The sequence below is a fragment of the Musca autumnalis genome, unplaced genomic scaffold (genome assembly GCF_047663935.1).
Source record: "Musca autumnalis isolate F117 unplaced genomic scaffold, ASM4766393v1 scaffold_3, whole genome shotgun sequence".
NCBI lineage: Eukaryota > Metazoa > Arthropoda > Insecta > Diptera > Muscidae > Musca > Musca autumnalis.
Window position 1 is genome coordinate 116,256,410 of NW_027411866.1, and position 17,296 is coordinate 116,273,705.

At 36.8% G+C, this 17,296-nt stretch overlaps 2 long non-coding RNA genes across 4 annotated transcripts; one reads left to right on the forward strand and one right to left on the reverse strand.

Annotated features, from left to right (window-relative positions):
• Positions 1 to 15: 15 nt before the first annotated feature.
• LOC141397577 (uncharacterized) lies at positions 16 to 12,036 on the reverse strand. 3 transcript variants are annotated; one of them, XR_012411442.1, is made up of 7 exons: positions 11,902 to 12,036; positions 11,564 to 11,798; positions 11,439 to 11,493; positions 11,025 to 11,375; positions 10,817 to 10,960; positions 1,440 to 2,294; positions 16 to 196 (listed from the first exon to the last, which is right to left on the reverse strand). It is a non-coding gene; the product is annotated as an uncharacterized lncRNA (long non-coding RNA). The 3 variants fall into 3 exon arrangements; XR_012411440.1 differs by having other exon boundaries at positions 11,564 to 11,844; positions 11,902 to 12,033; XR_012411441.1 differs by having other exon boundaries at positions 11,560 to 11,844; positions 11,902 to 12,033.
• Positions 12,037 to 12,461: 425 nt separating this feature from the next.
• Positions 12,462 to 13,621, forward strand: LOC141397578 (uncharacterized). The gene is made up of 2 exons (XR_012411443.1): positions 12,462 to 12,600; positions 12,658 to 13,621. It is a non-coding gene; the product is annotated as an uncharacterized lncRNA (long non-coding RNA).
• The last annotated feature ends 3,675 nt before the right edge of the window (positions 13,622 to 17,296 follow it).

Genomic DNA, 17,296 nt, shown 5'->3' on the forward strand with positions numbered 1-17,296 from the left:
TTTACGGGCTGTGACCACGAAGCTTCTGGAGTTACTTGAGTATGCTTGGCTAGACAGTTGAGACGATGCAGCGTGTCGTGCGAACCAGTACTGCATGATAGACCGATGTTTTACACTCAGTTGTCAACCTCTAAAGAAACCTCAAATATTGGGTAGACCACCGGAAACAATTTAACAGTACACAGTGGCCAATTTTCTGAAAAACATGGCCAAAAATCGAAAGGAAAAATTTACAATAAATAGTGTCAAATATTAGGTAAGTTTGTACAAATGCTGCTCGATAACAAACTTGTAAAGTAAAAGAGAGAGCATTTTGGAGACTTTTGTTACTGAGAACTTACAAGTTTTTGCAAGCAAAATTTTCCTTATAAGAATTTCATTGGTGTCCAAAAAAATGAGATAGAATTGATTTGTTAAACAACGGCTGACATAGCTCTCATTTGAATTCGTTAAGGTAGAATTAGACATGACATAAGGTAGAATTAGACGTGACATATATAACCATAAACTTTATGGCATAAAGCCATAAGGCCATATCAATCAGCTGATTCAACCAGGTTTTCGGAGTCGAGGTATTTTTGGCTCGACTCCAGACGAGTTTTTTTCACGACTCCGACTCCGGGTCACCTCCGAGAGTGAATTCCTATACCATTAAAAATGAATAAAATGTGCGCAAATTTTTAGCTTTTTTCTATATTTTGGACTATATAGGCTACTGTGTTAGTTTTTCCTTACATATTCATTAGAAAGGGCATTCGTTCGAATACATTCGAACATATCAATACTGTTTCTGCCGAATCTTACATTGAAGAATAGCAAAGTTAGAAAATGTTTGTCGGTTTTCCTTTTTTTGCACTAGTATATGTATTTTGGACGGAATTCTTCCGCGTGAGAAAATCTTTAAGCCTTCAAAATATGTGAAAATGATGGGGCAATACAAATCGTAAGGACTACATGCAATAAAAACTATAAGCAAATTCACGACTAATTTTCAACATTTTAGTGTGCTTAGCCTTAAAAGAAAACCCCCTTTGTTGTAGAGCTCAATAAAAGCCATTTTCATTATTTTTTTCGAGAAAACTGCGTAACTTTTTGGCAGATTTTTTTCTTCATCTGAAAGAGAAAAATATTACGAAGTTTTGAGGTCGTCTACGAAACCTTGTTTTTATTAAACATTTTGCGGTGCCAACTCTATCTCGAAAACTAAAGGCCTACGTACATAAGCTGCCTCGCCTGGTTGCTTTGCTTGCTTCTGATAAAAGAATAAAAAAGAAAAGGGCAACCCAGTTCGATATTTGCTCGGCCTCCTTTATTCTTTTATTTTTATTATGTTGTTGCGTGGGTAGGCAATTTTTACCCTGTTGTCGGCGGTATCCAACCTAGTACAGTTTATTATATCAGGAAGCATGATCCAAACGAAGGATCAATGCAACACTCACCAACGTAGTTCATTTTATTAATTAAAATGGGTGGTTGATTCTGCCGCAACAAATTTTTTTTTAAGAAATTTGATGTGTCCGCACATCATGCGATCCTCAAAAAAGACTAAAGTAGAGAAGAAGGAAGTGTTGCCATGTCAACACAAAAAAATCGGAGGGGTATGTTCAGTCGGGAGTTACCTTATCAATCAACTATGCAAAAAGTAGCCATTTCGGTATAATGGTTTTTGTTTTTGGCAAATTATTGGAAAATTGGAGGAAAATGGTGGAAATGCCCTGCGGTATAAAAGGAAAATTCCGAAGATTTGGAGGGTCTATTTGTCTATTGACCGCATAACATACAGGTTACCTGCTATAACTACATTTTTAGCCCAAAAAAAAACAGTGGTAATAATTCGACAAGTGTTGAACGTTTTGTTACTTTTATTTCTTTTTGTTTGTTTGTGGAGACAAATACTTAAAGTGAGTGTGTGGTACATAACAACGATATCAAAGATTAAAATGTGTGGTCTTATATAGGTTTCCCGGTATTTTATTGTGTCAAAACGGAAACCAATTTTGGGAATTGTGCCACAAAAATATTTCTTTTGGTCTTTCTGCCGGCTGGAGAGCGTTCAGATTTGGTGTTCCCACTACCAGCCACGGCCAAATCCAACGATTTATTCGACCATTTTTCTGGACAAGTCGTGAAGTGGGTGTAGCAGAGTATTTGGTCGGTTCCTCCTTGATGGATGGACAAGGTCCGAAAAGAGGTATTTGGCCAGAAAACGGGAATTTTGCCATTCGCTACAGGAAGTCCCAGGTAACCTTTGTATGTGAGAATTTGATGTGTGATCCACTCTGAGTTGCGGTTTCCTGCAAGAAATAAGAAAGGCAGATAAATTAATTATTTAACAATATATCCATATTTGAAATCATAAAAAAATCCAATTTGAAATAATTGTCGCCACAGATATTTTGGCTCTGTTGGCTAACAAAAAGGAAAAGAATATTCAATAGAAATCCGCTAAGAGTCATAAAGGTTAAAACTATCACTTTTATGCCAGTAATTTATAACCATATTATTTTATAAGTATTATGAAAGACTAGTAATATTAATTGTTGTGTTGTTTTGTGAGTGTCCTATATTGTATTACACATTTGTAAGAGATTTTAACGCCAGTGTCTTATTAACTGAATTTCATCAAGTTTTTCAAGGGGATATAGAGTAGTTTTTTTGTGCGTGAGGCCAAATTGGCGAATTAGACTGTCTTAAGCGAGCTCACTTAGGATAGGGATATAAATTAATAAGTGGTCAGAAGACAGAACATATGCTCTAAATTCCTGTAGATAAAGCGACGATCATTTTTGATATTTTTTTACGATTTTTGGCTGGTGTTAGATTTTCAAGTAATAGTCTAAAACGTCAGACAAAAAAACAAAATACTTAGTTTTAAGGTTCTTTATAAAAATAAATGTAAAATGTGTTGATTTCTAGCGAAAATATTTAATATGTTTTAATTGTTCGTCAAAAAGGGGGAATACGTAAGGTGATGAGGTGAGTGTGTGTGTTTGTGGGGTTTCCGATAAAATTTATGTATGGAGGAGATTTGGAAACCATGGTTGGGTGGGCGGATGTGGAGGGGGAGTAACATCGTTACCCTCTTGTCAAGGCAGGTGTTTGTGTGTGTAGTGTTGTTGTGCATGTAGAGTTCAAATTCGTGTTCGCCCTGTGGGCTAGAGATGTTGGACGGGTTGAGGACCATAGACCCGAGACCGCTAGCTGCCGGAAGGTCCCCTCTAGCGCCGACTAACAGGGAGTCGTAACAGATGGCGCCCAAACGGAAAAAAGGTTCATATAATGAACAAAGAAAATTGAAAAAGTGCAATACCATCCAAGCACGAAAACAATAGACCATAGGGATTTTAATAGATATGAGTGCTATCGCGATATCCATCAACCTGAACGATATTGATTCGTGTTTTCTGTGGAAAACATTTTAAGTGCAATATTAGTTTTAGGTATATAGGATATTTAGGATAGTACTTCCATTTACATGTAGGTCAGTGCAATAGCTTGTTCGTCTTGTGTGTAACAATGTTTGTATTGTGAAAGACCTGTTTTGTTTTGTCTTTTTTGTTAGTGTAGATTAAATAGCGAGATTTTCGAGACGAGGGACTGTGCAATAGTCACCAGGATCTGGAGAATCGGGTGTTAGTTGACAATCCTATCGGTGAGAGCGTTTTCGAAAAAAAAGAAGAAAATAGCCACCGAGACAAACTCGAAAACAGAAATTTTTAAACCTTTTTGTATTATCATGTATTTGTTAGCTTGCCTTGATAACCGAAAGGACATATCCATTATAAATTAAAATAAAAAAACACACACCTCATGAAACCCCATCTTGTGTAAAACCCCTAAAATGTGTTATTTGTTCGTTTATAAATTTGGTTGCACGTTGTATGTTTACGTACTATTTATGATTTATTATATTTTATTTTTTATGATTTTTATTTATTTTTTTATATACTTTTATTATTTTTTTTTTATTTGACTTCTTTTGATTAAAATTTTCCTTTTGATTTAACTTCCGTTGATTTATTTTTTTTTTATATAAAATTTTTGAGGCTCTAGACACCAAGTTCTTGTCAGATACGAAGGTTTTTGCGAATGACAGAAGAGTATCCTTTTGAGACAGTACGTCGAAGTAAGCGGAACCGAACAGCATCCTTCGATGCAAGTAGGATTTTTGTCCAAACAAAACCCAAATATAGGAAAAAGAATAATAAGGGCAGGATGGTGAACCAACCTCTGGGAATGGACGCGTCCATAGTAGACATGTCCCAAACTATCAACTCCAATTCGAATCAATATGCCAACGTAACTCCTAATACAAATGGTCAAAATTTTGCGAGCAATATACCATTAATGAATGTTAATCAGGTAGCTCAGAATATAGCAAGTAAAGATCCTACGCCTTCCAATGACAACCAAAACATAAGGCAAATGGTTGATGAAAGCATCAACAATGCGTCACTGAATCTTAGGCCGTTAGTACAGGAGTGCATTGGGGATGAAATGAGGAAAGTTTATGATGCGATAGGGAAGTTAGGAGATATGGTTAAGAATTTGTCAGGGGCAAAGAACATTCCTCAAAATCCTCTACCGAGTATTCCATTCAACTTCAACACACCACCACCAACAATAGATCCAAATAGACCCCCAGATAGGCCACAATCAATGCCAACTAATCACGGTCCAAATTTTGATAGGTCAAGTAAAGTGGAGAAGTTTAAATTGAAATTCGATGGTGGGCATTCTGGGATGTCTGTTGAAGACTTCGTCTTTCGTTTAGAATACTTAAAAGAACAATATAAGGTTTCATGGGAAGAAATATACGCCGAGTTTCAGTCATTGCTATCTGGAGGAGCTTATGAATGGTTCTGGCTCCAGATCAAAACTAACGTTGTAAAAGACTGGCCTTCTTTGAAAGACGCTTTGTTTAGCAGGTACTGCAACACTAGGTCTAACTTTGAAGTTATGAGCGAGTTAGTAGAGAGAAAGCTCAAGCCAGGCGAAGACATTGATAACTTTTTCCAATCCATAAACACTATAAGGTCGAAATTAGTTCAACCCATAAGTGAAAGAGAATTTATTCAAATTATCAAGAATAATTTGAAAGGTGAGATATTTAGAATGGTCTATCCAATGTCCATCTCTTCTATTGAACATTTGAGGATGGAGTGTATTCGGGCTGAAAAGGCATGTTCAAAACGAGATGTCAGGCAGATACCACCACCCACTAATCGCAACATTAGGGTTCACGAAATAGCTAACGAACTTTACGACTATCACGAGTTAGAAGAAGTACCAGAAGTAGCTGAGGTTTCTACAGGGCCGGTTTGTTGGAACTGCCGCAAACCGGGGCACCGTTTCATGGATTGCCTATCGACACAAAGGACACTGTTCTGTTACCGATGTGGTCATCCAAAAACAGTAGCCCCTTTGTGTCCAAAATGTAATCCGGAAAACTCTCGAAGGAACATGACGATGGCGGGAAAGTCATGTTCAGCAAACCAACCCGTACAGTCCAACCAACAACGTCAACAATAGAAGATTCAAATTACGCTTCTATACGACATTACCTACCAATCGAAGTTAGAAAAGCCAATTATGAGATTGTAAGGAAAAGGATACTTGAGATAGAAGAGGTCGACCAAACAGAAACCGAAAAGGAAACAGAATGTCAGAAAGGCAAAAAACTTTACAAGAATCCCAAAAGGTACGAACGACTTTTGAAGTTGAGAGAAAGAAGAAAGGAAAATAAACTCGCTAGAAGGATGTTGATAGAATCAGTGAGAAGATACAACGAAACTTCTGACCCTCGACCATATGCAACAATAAACGTAAAAGGCAAAGAATTAAAAGGCTTGCTCGATTCGGGAGCCACCGTTTCTGTACTGGGAAAAGGATGCCGAGAGTTGTTAGAGGAATTGGAGATAGGACCCGAATCTCATTATACTAACGTCAGAACAGCATCTGGGCAATTGCACAGAATTTTAGGCAAGATAAGAATAAAAGTGAAATATAAAGATTATGAAAAGGAAATAGCTTTTTACTTGTGTCCTGATCTGGAACAACCAGTCTATTTAGGAATCGATTTTTGGAAAGCGTTTAAATTGGCTCCAGATATAATCGAAGTACAGGAAATAGACATTGAGAAGATACAATCCAAATTCGCTGGTGATTCAGAGGGGAAGAAGGAAATGCATGTCCTAGAACCGGATCAAATGAAAAAATTGCAAAAGGTTGTGGAATCATTTCCCTCCTTTGAAAAATTGGGGCTTGGTCACACAAACATAGAAAAACATACCATCAAATTGGTCGATGGGACAAATCCTATTAAAGATAGACACTATCCCATTTCACCTGCAGTGCAGCAGATAGTATACGAGGAAGTGGACAGAATGCTAGAATTAAAAGTCATTGAAGAGAGTGAAAGCGCCTGGAATAATAGGACAACGATAGTTCGCAAGCCAGGGAAAAATAGATTCTGTCTGGATGCCCGAAAGTTGAACGCGGTGACAATAAAAGATGCTTACCCGCTTCAAAATATTGACGGCATTCTGAGCAGAATCGACCAAACGGTATATATCAGCAGCGTTGACTTAAAACATGCATTCTGGCAGATAGAGTTGGACGAAGAGTCAAGGCCCTATACGGCGTTTACTGTACCTGGTCGTCCACTCTATCAGTTCAGAATGATGCCGTTTGGTCTGTGTAACGCTGCACAGCGCCTCTGCCGCCTTATGGATAAGGTGATCCCTGCACGCCTAAAATCGAATGTATTTATTTACTTAGATGATCTCTTGGTGATCTCTGAAGATTTCGAGACCCATTTAAAACTTTTGAGCGAAGTGGCAGACTGCTTAAAGCGCGCTAATCTGACCATCGGGTTGAAAAAAAGCATGTTCTGTTTCAAGGAACTCAAGTATCTGGGATTTATCATAGGAGGGGGAGTTCTAAAGACCGACCCAGAAAAAGTGTTAGCCATTAAAAATCTCAAAGTACCAAAAAGCCCGAGGGACGTCCGCAGCTTTTTGGGAACGGCCGGTTGGTATCGCCGATTCATTAAGAACTTTGCTAACATCTCAGCCCCTCTGACAGATACCCTAAAAAAAGGTCCCAAGTTTTCAATGACTAAAGAAGCTAAGGAGGCCTTCGAAAATCTAAAAATTGCATTAACCACAGCACCTGTTCTGACGCACCCAAACTTTTCGAAACCGTTTTATATTCAGTGCGATGCTTCAGAACATGGTATTGGAGCTGTCTTGTTTCAAAAGGGAGAAAGCGACGAGGAATGCCCTATAGCCTTTTACTCCCAGAAGCTAAATAGTTGCCAACGCAACTATAGTGTAACTGAGAAGGAATGCTTGGCGGCCGTTATGGCTGTGAAACGATTTAGACCCTATGTGGAGCTAATGAAGTTTACAGTCATAACGGACCATGCCAGCTTAAAGTGGCTGATGGGGGTAAGAGACTTAAGTGGTAGGCTCGCTCGCTGGTCTCTTATGTTGCAGGGATACAATTTCGACATAGAGCATAGGAAAGGCAAAGAGAATGTGGTGGCCGATATGCTTTCTCGTTTAGAGGTGGTAGAAGATATTGACGTGGTAGATGATCTCTTTGACTTTGAGACGGCAGAGTTCGAAAGTCAAGAGTATAAAGATTTATTAGAGCATATTGAAAAGAGCAAATCCAAACTGCCTGATATCAAAATAGAAAATGGACTGATATTTAAACGGACTAAAAGTGATGTGGATTCCGAATTGGAAGATGAGATGCCATATAAATTATGGATCCCTGAATCCTTAACACACCTTTTAATAGAAAAAGCTCACGATGAGTTAACAGCTGCCCATGGGGGTATTGCAAAAACTCTCCATCGTCTAAAAAAATTTTACTATTGGCCAAAAATGACCCTACAGGTGAAACGCTACATAAACAATTGCAAAACTTGTAAGGAGACTAAGCCCATAAATAAAAGTATGCAACCAACAATAGGGAACGAGGTTGTGACGGAACGACCGTTCCAAAAGCTCTACATGGATTTTTTGGGGAAGTACCCCAGATCTAAGAGCGGTAATGCATATATCTTTATAGTGGTTGACCACTTTTCCAAATTTGTTTTCTTAAAGGCTATGAAAGAGGCTACTTCATCCAATGTTATGCAGTTTCTAGTTGAGGAAATTTTCAGAAAATTCGGTGTTCCAGAAACCATACATACTGATAATGGGGCTCAGTTCACATCCAAAATATTTAAAGACATGATCGAACTTTATAAAATCAAGCATTTGCAAACCGCACCCTACTCACCGCAATCAAATGCATCAGAAAGGGTAAACCAATCTGTGCTAGCCGCAATTCGGGCATATTTGGAAGAGGATCATCGAGAATGGGACACATACTTGTCTGAAATAGAGTGCGCTCTGAGATCATCTATACATACAGCCACGGGAGTGACACCGTTTTTCGCCCTTTTCGGGTATGAAATGTATACGAATGGGACCGACTATAAGTTAGCTAGACAACTTAAATCCTTGTGCGACCACAGGATTAGCGAAATAAATCGAAAAGAAAAGTTGGAGCTAGTTCGAGAAAAGATTGCTAAAAACTTGCATGAAGCCTATGAAAGGAGTGCGAAGCGTTACAATCAGCGGGCACGTACTGTAAAATTTGTTCCAGGACAAGAGGTCTATAAAAGAAATCACATACTGAGCGATTTCGGAAAGAATATTAATGCAAAATTTTGCAGAAAGTATGTCAAATGTAGAATAGTGAGACCCATTGGTAATAACATTTACGAAATCGAAGACCTGCAAGGTAATCCTCTAGGCACTTGCCATATTAAAGATTTAAAAATGTAACACCAGACTGTGAGGTTATCGGATAAAGACAAAGTTGGAACATTTGTAGGTAGTTGTGAAGTCTAGCAAGGCTACAGCCAGGACCGTGTAGCTAAACCAAACCACTGAAATGGCTCCAACATATGTAGCGAAGAGGAACCAGTGCCACGCGTACTGAGGGAGACCAAAGTGGCCGGTGCAAAAGCTAGATTCCAACTACCTAATAGTTCTAACTATTGGCAATAATAAAGATAACATTTCACAAATCATGATGTACGAACATTATGTAGGGTTTTGGGGTTTTCACCAAAAAAGTGGGGAGTATTAATCACCATAAATAACCCGAAAATCAATTGGCCAACGAAGGTATTATTCATCTCTTTTCATACCACTTTTAAACATGGTCATAATTGTTTAACTATAAGTTAATATATCCTATCCAAAACGTGGTTATGATTTTGCACAAGCATAATTATTTTATTTTTTTGTACCTTTCCACGAAGCGAGGGGAATGGTCATATAATAAATGATCGCACAATTGCCATCAATACCTTATTATGTGTGTTCGTTTACTCAAAATTTGTACTAATTGTTACTGGATGTTGTTCGTTTACTCTACAGTACAATCCAAAATACCTTAGCCGATTGCAAGAAGTTACTGAGCTTGTACAAATTTGCGCAAATTGTTGAGTAAACGAACACACCCATTGATTGTCGGTAGTACACAGCCCTTCTAAGGATGATCCTTTAGCATATGCATATTTAAAGTCTACACTTACCAGTTTATTTATTTCGACACAAAAGTGCAGTTTTAGTGCCCCTTTAAAATCATTTTTTGTGTACGAGCAAATTTGTCTATTGACAAAAACAGTTTGAATATCCCACCCAAGGCGAATTTACCAAGGTGATCCAAAAGGCGAATTCAAACCGAAGTCTTCATTTTCTGTCAAGCATTTTTCCGCGAAATATCCACAAAAGGTCGAAGAAAATGGTAAAATGTTCTTCGCGAATTTTTTTTATAAAGATTTGGTAAACATATGTTCTCTATAAAAACGAAATATATGTTATTAATTTTTGAAAAAAAAAATATGTTTTGACAGCCAGTGAAGACATCAGTTGGCGTGATTGTATCACCGTCTTTCTTGCACAATGTTCCCACCCATCATGAAAATATAATTATTGCATCCGTCATACCCAAGGCAAATTTATATGATGTGGAAGTGGCAATCAGCTGTATTTGTACTCGTTATGTAAATTTGGTTTTTAAAATGTAGTAGGGTCTACCCATGAAATTTGAAACGTTGAAATGTGCTATCACAGAATACTTCTTTTTATCCAAAACCTGTAATAAAACGAAACTACGACAGTTCGGAATTCATTTGATTCAAATTTGTTATAAGGATTCTCAAAATGTATTTATGTTTTCCTGAGAAAAAATTTTGGAACGACCTTAATATTCAATATTTTCGGTGACAAATAGTTTTCAATAAAAACAATGTGGTTTGGGAAAATTTGTTAGCTGTTGTAACTAATGCATTTATCTTATACAAATTTGCTTTGGTCAATGTCTTTATACACATATAACCTACACTTAACAATCTTCATAGACCGATTTCAAGTTCAAACCCCAACTTTCTCGGACTGCGATCAATAATAAATAAGTCGATGGGCCATTATTATATGTGTGCTTTTACCTTGGATGGATCTGAAAACGCAGAATAAGCCAATTTGGAGACATTAAAAATCTAGTTTGCACATTGAAAGCTAATGCCAAGATTGTCCTCCTTGGGATTGTATCGTCGCTTTTAACTTTAACTTAATCAGAACACTAAAAAAAATTGTGTTCGGAAAATCCAAACTGGGATAAAGGAAGACATATAATAATGAACACATAACTTTATCATACGTAACCATTTTGTATGGCCCAACCATTTTCAATAAAAAAACATTCATTTTTATTCACACACACACACAATCTGGGATGAACGTACCTGGAAAATGTCCAGCCTAATGGGATGTCCTTGTAGTGAGTGGTGGGTTCCTATGTAAAATGTCCATCCGCACTTTCCCGGAACATGGGCCACACAGGTATGCGACTAGTGAAGCTGCCATTCAATAGACACTACTGCCCGCATCTAAAAATAAAAAGGGTAACCATCGTAGTGATCCGAACGACACCAATGTTGATTAAAATTATACTTGCAAAAACGAAATAATTTTTTGTTGATGACTACAAAGAGCCCTGTATATGGGGAGCAGGTAGTTTAAGACTTTACTACGGCCTACTTAAATCATATACACCCATAGACGAAATTCCATCATTCATAAACATAGTGTGGAAGTATTTTAAACAAGCCACACTATGGTTTAATCCATTGTTGTCCTTAAATTGGGCAAATGATGGTGATACGATTTTTGCACTTTTTGCCCATTAGGAACTAAATTGTCTTTTAAGCACAAGACACAATACAATCACCCCATTCAATTTCCAAAATCCACTAAAGTATATGCCGGTCGGAAGCTCCCCAACAATCAGCCATATGAATGTACCTACAAAAAGAAGCAGAAATGAATAAAAGAGGGAAGTGGAAAGAATTTTACCAAGATACGCACAAAGGGTTCTAGAACAATTCCATTTATGTAGAAACACAATGACTTTCGGGCGGAACTGAAACAAATGAAAGAAAACTTTGTAATTGTTACCTCAATGGAAATCAAATATTAAAATATACACCTACTGTTGAGCAAACATTTTTTTACACCCAATGTTTTGTGTGTTTACATTCCTCGATGGAGAATTTGTAAATGCTTCTTCTTGTTAGACCTCCTTATGAATGAGACATTCAGGGTGAATGGCGCGTGAAGGATGCTGCCAGATGGCGTAGTAAATATGGTGGATAGCATACATTGAAACATTCAACTAGTGAAGATTCTGTCGACGCTAACGGCGACTGCTCGGCTTTACTAGTTGCTCTACGTTCATGTATATGTGTGAGTACATCCAAATGCATGAATGACGCTGAAATGTGCCGCTAGTTCTTAAAAACCACATGGATCAACCAATATGAAAACTTACCAGAAACTGATTAAATATGCCCGGCTTGGAATCTCCAGGGTGTGGGAGTTCCCCACGTTTGGAAAAAGAAGACCACACGCACATCGCCCTTTGCAAATTCCAAATTTCGCTCAGCAATGGGCGAAGTTTTGTTGCGTGGGTAGGCAATTTTTACCCTGTTGTCGGCGGTATCCAACCTAGTACAGTTTATTATATCAGGAAGCATGATCCAAACGAAGGATCAATGCAACACTCACCAACGTAGTTCATTTTATTAATTAAAATGGGTGGTTGATTCTGCCGCAACAAATTTTTTTTTTAAGAAATTTGATGTGTCCGCACATCATGCGATCCTCAAAAAAGACTAAAGTAGAGAAGAAGGAAGTGTTGCCATGTCAACACAAAAAAATCGGAGGGGTATGTTCAGTCGGGAGTTACCTTATCAATCAACTATGCAAAAAGTAGCCATTTCGGTATAATGGTTTTTGTTTTTGGCAAATTATTGGAAAATTGGAGGAAAATGGTGGAAATGCCCTGCGGTATAAAAGGAAAATTCCGAAGATTTGGAGGGTCTATTTGTCTATTGACCGCATAACATACAGGTTACCTGCTATAACTACATTTTTAGCCCAAAAAAAAACAGTGGTAATAATTCGACAAGTGTTGAACGTTTTGTTACTTTTATTTCTTTTTGTTTGTTTGTGGAGACAAATACTTAAAGTGAGTGTGTGGTACATAACAACGATATCAAAGATTAAAATGTGTGGTCTTATATAGGTTTCCCGGTATTTTATTGTGTCAAAACGGAAACCAATTTTGGGAATTGTGCCACAAAAATATTTCTTTTGGTCTTTCTGCCGGCTGGAGAGCGTTCAGATTTGGTGTTCCCACTACCAGCCACGGCCAAATCCAACGATTTATTCGACCATTTTTCTGGACAAGTCGTGAAGTGGGTGTAGCAGAGTATTTGGTCGGTTCCTCCTTGATGGATGGACAAGGTCCGAAAAGAGGTATTTGGCCAGAAAACGGGAATTTTGCCATTCGCTACAGGAAGTCCCAGGTAACCTTTGTATGTGAGAATTTGATGTGTGATCCACTCTGAGTTGCGGTTTCCTGCAAGAAATAAGAAAGGCAGATAAATTAATTATTTAACAATATATCCATATTTGAAATCATAAAAAAATCCAATTTGAAATAATTGTCGCCACAGATATTTTGGCTCTGTTGGCTAACAAAAAGGAAAAGAATATTCAATAGAAATCCGCTAAGAGTCATAAAGGTTAAAACTATCACTTTTATGCCAGTAATTTATAACCATATTATTTTATAAGTATTATGAAAGACTAGTAATATTAATTGTTGTGTTGTTTTGTGAGTGTCCTATATTGTATTACACATTTGTAAGAGATTTTAACGCCAGTGTCTTATTAACTGAATTTCATCAAGTTTTTCAAGGGGATATAGAGTAGTTTTTTTGTGCGTGAGGCCAAATTGGCGAATTAGACTGTCTTAAGCGAGCTCACTTAGGATAGGGATATAAATTAATAAGTGGTCAGAAGACAGAACATATGCTCTAAATTCCTGTAGATAAAGCGACGATCATTTTTGATATTTTTTTACGATTTTTGGCTGGTGTTAGATTTTCAAGTAATAGTCTAAAACGTCAGACAAAAAAACAAAATACTTAGTTTTAAGGTTCTTTATAAAAATAAATGTAAAATGTGTTGATTTCTAGCGAAAATATTTAATATGTTTTAATTGTTCGTCAAAAAGGGGGAATACGTAAGGTGATGAGGTGAGTGTGTGTGTTTGTGGGGTTTCCGATAAAATTTATGTATGGAGGAGATTTGGAAACCATGGTTGGGTGGGCGGATGTGGAGGGGGAGTAACATCGTTACCCTCTTGTCAAGGCAGGTGTTTGTGTGTGTAGTGTTGTTGTGCATGTAGAGTTCAAATTCGTGTTCGCCCTGTGGGCTAGAGATGTTGGACGGGTTGAGGACCATAGACCCGAGACCGCTAGCTGCCGGAAGGTCCCCTCTAGCGCCGACTAACAGGGAGTCGTAACAATGTCAGAAATGAAGCAGGAAAGCAAGGCAACCAGGCAAAGCAGTTTATGTACCCAGGCCTTAATAATTAAAAAAAAACTAGAAAACTAATAAACCAATTGTCATATGTTTTTGTGGCCGATTTCGAGAAAAACACAGTTTATATGCGGCATACAAAATAACTGAGCCAATATTGTTCCGACCGACTTAAAAATTTGACCACATATTCTATGCTACTTATACCCTCTACTTTTTTTTTTGAAATTTATAAGTAGGGATCACCCCTTAAACTAAAATTCAGCGCTCACATTTTGAACTTTGGTGTGGAGTGGATAATTTTATTGAAATGTTTGAGATATATTGTGTACACCACTCAGCACGTAGGCAGATGGATGTTTTCTGGAACTGAAAAATTAGCAAACGATGGGATTTTGTGCAAGAAAATATTCTTCAAATTTTATGTAGGGTCGATCCACTAGGACAAGAAATCGATATTGTCATGTTTTCATTGTCCTTTATCACTTTTACCCGATCCTTTTTCATGAAAACTCTATGATTATATATTTCATTGATTTTCGTATATGCAATTGATTGTGTAGAAAACTCGGATACACATGAACTATATCTGTTCCTGGCGGAAAGATCCGGATATTTGAATGTCTACATCTAAAGCCCTCAATGAGTATATAATGAATCCTAGAAGAAAGATTCGCCGTTTGTCAGACATCTGGGTTATAGCGGGATGAATCTGTCGTTAACCAACAACGAATTATTTATGATGCCTAATTCAGAAGCGAAACCATCTGAATTTGATATATAGTTAATAGATTAAGCGAAATTTAGCGAAATACATAAACATACGGTTTTTTTGAGAAAGTAACGGGTAAAACTGATAAAGTACAATGAAAACGTGACATTATCGATTTCTTGGATATGGGAAACCTACATACATACATACATATAATTTTCGGTGGAACATTTTTGTAGAAAATTTCATTTTGTTTTACGTTTTGAGTTCAAGAACAAAAACGGCATGGAAGGAACTGAGCTGAAACATGTCAGCCGAAACTGAAAACATGTCATCTAAAAATTATGAAACAATATCTCCAAACAGAGATATAAAGCTATTTTCGCAATGATTAATCAATCAGAAAAATCATTATGTCATGACTCAGAAATTTCAGCTGTGGAATTCTTTGGGGTTCTCAATTAGGACTTTTATGCCCAAATGGAATTATCCTCCCCCAGATCTTAACTTCCATTTTGTGTCACAGGGTATTCAGTAAGATTTCCCATAGAGACCACAATGTCTTTAATAGAAGACAAGGATGACTTCTAATAAAAAACAAGATGAGAATACCAATAGACCTTTGTGAGAAGACCAGTAAGACATCTGACGAAAGGGGTTAAAGGTCCAATCTTAATTCGATTGTCATAGAACTTTACTTTTGTTTACAAAAGTGTAACGAATCAATTGGATCAACAAAATAGGGATGAATAGACTACTCTTCAGAGGATAGCAAATATCCTGTGAATTGTCCTTTAACTTAGTATACATATTTTCTTATGCCTTTCTTTTAAAATAAATAATTATTTAAAAAAAAATGTTTTTTTTTCAAATTTATGGCCTGTTCCCGTACTTTATAAAGTGGTAAAAGTCGTAAAAGTTGTAAAAGTCGTTAACGATTTTCATATAAATTTTGTGTACGGGAACGCAAAATGTGTAAAAGTGGTAAAAATTGTAAAAACTTTTTAGTTCTGGAACAGGGCTTTAGTATTATATTTCTATAACGTGGAAAAAATTTTGCCCGGAGACGGAGTCGAGTTATTTTTTTCGACTCAGACTCCGACTCCAGCAAAATTGCTCGACTCCGACTCGTAGACTCCGAAACCCTGGATTCAACCAAACCTAATAACATAATGCCATAGCCATAACCTAATTCTACCTTCTATGATTGAATATTCAACTAAAACAAAAGTTTTAAGTAAGTTAATACCCTAGGCAGACGGCAGAGTTAATTTGCATTAAAAATTCCTTAATTTGAATTAACTTTTTACCCTGACAGACGATAGTTTCTGCATTTATGAAACAGCTGTTTGTGTTTTTTGTTTGTACCCAGCAGACCATTTCATAAAGTTTTACAAAAGTTCGCCAAAATATGCGAAACAAATATACTTTCTACCATTGACCTTTTCACCACGATAATGCAAAAATAAATTAAATTTATTCGCGATATTTTTGAGTCCTTTTAATATTAAAAAATGATATTATTTTCGATAGAATTGGTAGGGTCGGTAATGAAATGCTTGTGAAAATAAAAATTTTAAAAATAGATTTGATAGAAGGCGCGAAAAACGATTAGCTGCTAATCTATTCGAGAAAGACCACTTATTTGAAAGAAACGCGAAAATTTCTGATTTGTTATCCTTTTTTATTTTCGTAAACATGGAAATTTGACAAAAGACAATTGATTTTCAATACAAATTGTGTCTCAAAGCATGAATATGCTCTCTCTCCTACATGAATATGGGCTCTATTTTGCAACATTACCATATTGAAATACCTAAATTCAGTTTAAATTTCCTTTGATTTTGTGCATTAAGAATGTGGATAATGCACGAATTAATTTGAATTAAGACAGGGTAGGGTATAAGTACGTTTTGCAGATTTGGTGTATTCTGAGGCCTATAGTAAAATTTTATGACGAACAATTTTGTAGAATAATTGGATTTGATATGATCACATTTTAAAGGAGTTTTTGAAAGACTTTTGAAAAAAGGACCAAAAAGACCATTTGATGAACCGCATGAGGGTTAAATTTTTTAACAAAAACATTGCCCACACCCCCCTTTGTAAAGTTGCCAAACACTATGTACCTAAAATGCAAGGATTCCAAAATATCTTAACTCGAAATATATTATTTCGAAAAAAACTAGAATTGGGCGGAACTTGCCCCGCCTACTTTGGTTACTTTCCGATGTAAACTTGAAAGACGCCGATACACGTGTCTCATAGTTTTAGCTTTACAATGTCCATATTTACATAAGGCAATTTTCCTTGCGGCAATTGCCAAATGGTCTTCTATAAACTTCTTGTCTTTTCATGGAAGGACAATAGGAAACTACAAGACACCCTAATGGAGATTTTTAAGAAGCCATATTGGTATTGGAAGCCCTAATGTCCGTCTTTTTGAAGCACTACTTCTTAAAAACCCCATTGACCTTCTTCAAGAAGCCCTAATAACCTTCTTTTAGAAACCCTAACGACCCTCTTTAAAAAACCTTTTTGGACTTCTTTAAGAAGCTCTATGGATTTTCTAAAAAGCCCTACCGAAAATACTTTGTAACTATAAAAGTACAATGTAACTAAT